Source organism: Falco biarmicus, chromosome 4 (assembly GCF_023638135.1).
Source record: "Falco biarmicus isolate bFalBia1 chromosome 4, bFalBia1.pri, whole genome shotgun sequence".
NCBI classification, from domain to species: Eukaryota; Metazoa; Chordata; class Aves; order Falconiformes; family Falconidae; genus Falco; species Falco biarmicus.
This window is the reverse complement of record NC_079291.1, coordinates 88,488,728-88,493,441: the sequence shown is the minus strand read 5'-3', so window position 1 is coordinate 88,493,441 and position 4,714 is coordinate 88,488,728. Positions and strand designations below refer to the sequence as shown.

The window sequence follows — 4,714 nt, the reverse complement described above, 5'->3', positions numbered from 1 at the left end:
AGATAAAAGGGATTACAATTACTCATTATTCATGACTAACACTGAAAACATGCTGTCTGTTATCTATTTATGGGAGTTCATCACAGAATGCAGGAGATACTAGATTTTGAAGGATGACTGATGTGTACAGACCCCAGAATGCTTTAGGAGAGGAAGGCTAGAAGGATAGTGGAGTCAGGTCCTGGGAGACCAGTCTGTGTTTGTATTCCTTACAAAGAAATACAGCTGTGAAATATTCTAAATATGGATTTAACTCTTACTTAATCAAATGAACATCTGACTGTTTCACTTGCTGTTTTCAGTAAAGGGCCCCTAGTGAGAGCACCAGTCCTCTCAGGAAGGAGGTTTATGTGCTTCTATTAAGGTTCATGATGCCATCAAAGTTCTTCTGATGCATTGAGTTTCTGAGATTCATACTGCTTACTATTTCTGTAAAAACAGAGTATTTCTAGGCAATGGTACAAAATCTGAGAGCTTATACAATGTCACAGTTGAGTCCACTCATTCCTCACTGCCATGGAGATTTTCTTTCCTTCTCAGCTGCCCAGATGCCTAATTCTCAAGTCCTTGCTCAGTTTTGGCCCATGTCTTACCCAGGCAAAGCTTTGTTTAAAGGTAACTTAGCTTGCGCAAGGATGTGGGAGTGTGATGATCCTGCGCTCAAAGCACTTGGTGCCTATATTTGCAAAATGTCAGTAGAGCTCTACCAGCAGCAATCAGGGAAGTAGCTGAAAACACACTTCTATGGATTTACCTACTGCAGTTAGTGTTGTTTTTCTCCAGCCATTCACACCCTCTCAGACACCATCTGTTACATAAAGCACTGGAGGAAGTAACATCACAGAGAATCAAATTGTGAGCTGGGAGCTGAAGGATGGCAGACGGGTGCTTCAGACATCTGTCAAAGTGAGCAAGCGTAAGTGAGGAGCAATACCATTGAGCGTCAAATCTTATGCAAGTGTAAAACTGATGTCAGTGAAAGAAAAATTGGGCCCTGAGTCAAAAAACCTGAGATTTGGCATAAATGAAGTCAACATCAGTTCTAGCTTCACTGGGACCAGAGCTGAAGCCCACTTCTGGAGGTCAGAAAACTCTTGCTAAATTTCATCTGAAAAAGGGGGGAAAAAAACCCACCCAGCTGGAGAAATTTTGACTGGTTTCCTGCGTTTGATGGGACCATGCATTTGACACCCCCAATACATGCAAGTCTCCCTCAGCAGTGAATCATCAACGGGAGAAAAGGTTATGGCAATGATGATTATTGCTACCTCTGAGCATTGTTTTGAACCACAACAATTAATTACATGCCTCATTTTTATCAGGGCCATCTACTGGGTGCAATGTGCTGTGTGAGATGTACAAATAGGGAGGAAGCCAAACGCCCATTTCCTCTTAGTATTTGGATTTGTTTTGGTCTCACTCCAGTGTCAGTCCTGCTCCGGGCACCTTCCACCACAAGTCCTCCCCTTAACTCTGCAACCCACTTATCACTGGGGCCCTGCTGGCTGTGGTAAACCTTGGCCGCATAGATTAGTAAAGCCACTGACCCGCAGTGGGGCTGGCAGCTGCGTTCTCCATTTCCTGCCCAGGCATCTGCTGCCTGATTGGAGGAAAATCGTTCTTAAACCTTCTTCAAAACAGGAAACGTCTCTTCTCCCAGCTTCCTGAGGCACAGGAACCGTCTCCGCAGCAACCCCTGGACAAAGAAAGCTCCTATTAACTACTGGAGTGCCATAACGGATGCAGTGGGAGGTCATAATTCAAGCCATGATCTACCCTGAGGCTGGAAAGTGCCTCTGTGCACCACTGCTCCCACCCCTCTGTGCCCACGCTGCTGCCTTATTAAGCAGTCTGGAGGTTAATTAGCACATGATAATCCTATCCATTGGAAGCATTTGTAAACACTTTTCATCTTCATGACTAAATATTGATCCTGTGTCAGCAACCTCTGGAACATAATTTTGTGATATGTCCCCCCACCTTGAGGAGTTGGAGAGGTGACTGAACATGGTGACACCGTCATGCTCTCAGGGGGTTTTTTTGCATGGTGTACCTTAATATTATGTAGTCTTTTTTTTTTCTTTTCTTTTTTTTTAATGCAACCGCTTCTTGTATCACCCAAGTATCGTATGACTAAAAAATATTGACATCTCATGCTTTACTCGTTGTGTAGTTTCCCACTTATGATCAGGCCTCCTTGAAAGGTCTGAGGTAGAGCTTTCAGAAAATCTGTTGTAGTTAGAATGCAGTCCATTATGGCCCTGGAGAAAACTACACACACGCTTGTAATGGGCAGTTTGCATCATTGAAGGACCATTGCTAGCAAAGCCAGTGGAGCATAGCTGAAATGAATATTAACTTCTGTAAATCTGTACATGCACAAACAGTCAAAAATTTGGCTTTACATTTCAAATTTGGTGGGTTCTTTCACAAAATGCACGTGGGCCAGCTGTATCTGAGGTTAAAGTGCACCTCACAATAAAAGTAAATGCAATAGATGAAAATAGTAAACAGTGATAAATCGTTGTTCTTATTTTGGGTTTTGGACATAAATTCTACCTTCCCAATCACCTTTTCACAGCAAATGCAGAGCCACAGAGCTGTCCCTGTCTGCTCCACCCATAGAACTGAGCCATTTGGCTGTCCGAGTATTTTTCCTGGTGTTCAGGATTAAGGAAATAGAGCAGTAGGACACAGCAACATTCAGAAGTTATCCTTCCTCTGTTTCAGATCCTTTCTCACCAAATACTCCCCCAGAGTAAAGTGCTGCAGGGGAAGCTCCCCTCAGACTGTCTGATTTCCCGCCAGCAAGCTATGCTGTTGATCCTAGAATGGCTGCCTTCAAGGTCTAGGCTAATTATTTCACGTGTGTCTGTACCTATTGTAATCTGCTGTGCCTGATCACAGAGGGAGGCTGCTACGTACCTGTGGCTTATGTCTGCTGTAACCCAGGCCACCTGAATGCCTTTGCCAGTAGTGGGTAGAGAGGACAGCGTGGATAGAGAGGTCTTGTGGCAGACGGGTTTCTCTTTAAGTTTCCTGTGATCTTCGTACACACAGAAGTGTGTCTGTTCACTGCAAGTGACCGTTAAAAGAGAGAAGCAAAGTTTGCTGAGAAAAGCAATTTATTTTGATAGATTGACCGATCTGGGTCATAAAGCAGACAAGCTCACCCTCATTCCCCTCACCAGATTAGGTGAAGAAACAACGGGTTTTAAGCTCAGTACAAGCTGGGAGTACCTTTTTTCTTGTTTTAGCCTAGTTATAAATGTGAGAAGAATGTAATCAGACACAAGATTGCTGCTACAGTGTCTCCAATTCATCACTGTTTCTGTGACTGGTTCTTTGGGGGAAACCCCTAAACCTAGCTCCTAAAAGTTGATGTTACACTGTATGAGGTGAGGTAATATAAAAGTGGATCAGAATATGGAAACATTTTTCACAATGGCTGGGACTGTGGGATAAACTGCTTGTAATGTATCTATTCCCTGAAGCCAGCCCTGCTGGGAGCCAAAACTGGGATGCAGCAGTTCTGAAATGACAAAAATTTCTTATCTTGAGCATCTCCCTCCTTGTTTCTTCAGTCTGTCTTGTAGGCAGTGAAGACCATTTTTTGCTATTCTTCCATGTCTAGAACAGGGCAAGTGCCTTCCAGCTTCTGTGGTGTTATTCCACGGCCTGGCTGCAGTGCAAATCAATGTGCTTCAAGTGGAAGTTACATGTGAGGAAGGGTGAGGCATTCCTGCAATGCTGACTCACTTCTCACTGAACCAGGCAATTAACTTTTTCAGTTTGCTCTTGGACACTGGTAGGTATGGTGAGAAGCCCCATCAATATTGATCACAGTTTGCTGGATAAGCAATAGAGCACACAAGAAAGCCTTATGGAACCAATGTACTCTGGTATGCTCCTCATCTGGAGCATCAGCACTGAGAACTCTTTCTTCTGCCCGGCATAGTTTTGCCTCTAGGAAACATTTCTAAGTCACTGCAGTTGTTCAAGGATGTAAAGATCCCTTTCATTCCTAATTTTGACATTAGGTTCAGACCACACCAGAATTTCCTTGTGGAAGGTATCTGAGTGGTTCACTTTTATGGAGCACTGCTTTGTTGTTCTGCAGGCACAACTGCCACATAAATACTATTCCTGAATGAATCAGCTCCCAGTAGTGCATTTTGAACATTTTTAGACATCACTGGGGAAAGAAAGCGTGCACAAAACAAGAAAGTACCTATACAACCATTTTGTCAAAGCAGAGCAGGAGTATCTTCTGCTCACTTTCTGGGAGTACTTTCTTTCAGTACTTTCTTTGAGCCCTGGAATTAATGAAATTTGGTGTCTCATAAATTTCTGTCATGGTTGCCTTTCAAGTCAAACATGAGGTAAAGTCTGATTTAAAGATCTTGTCTGCAGCTGAGCTGTTAAATAAAAAAGTTCCTGAATTCCTTACCATCTGATAAAGAGTGGACTCAAACTGCAACTTCTCCCACACTCTGTTTACTTCTTTCTTGTCTACATGCCAATCCTAGACTCAGGTCTTCCGTGACAGGGTGTCAAGGGGAAGGGAGGAAAGTTCAGCTGAAGGGACTTTAATATGGAGGACTGAAGTGACAAGACACACAATAATTGTATATGCTGGTATTTATGATACCTCTAAAGCTGGGTTAGAGATCCCAGAGTCCACTTTCTATCTAAGCAGAGAAAAAGAGGGACA

The 4,714-nt window shown here is 43.3% G+C and overlaps 1 long non-coding RNA gene across 1 annotated transcript; it reads right to left on the bottom strand.

The window, feature by feature from the left end:
• Nucleotides 1–331: 331 nt before the first annotated feature.
• LOC130148767 (uncharacterized) lies at nucleotides 332–3,027 on the bottom strand. The gene is made up of 3 exons (XR_008821663.1): nucleotides 2,926–3,027; nucleotides 1,548–1,696; nucleotides 332–898 (listed from the first exon to the last, which is right to left on the bottom strand). It is a non-coding gene; the product is annotated as an uncharacterized LOC130148767 (long non-coding RNA).
• Between the last annotated feature and the right edge of the window lie 1,687 nt (nucleotides 3,028–4,714).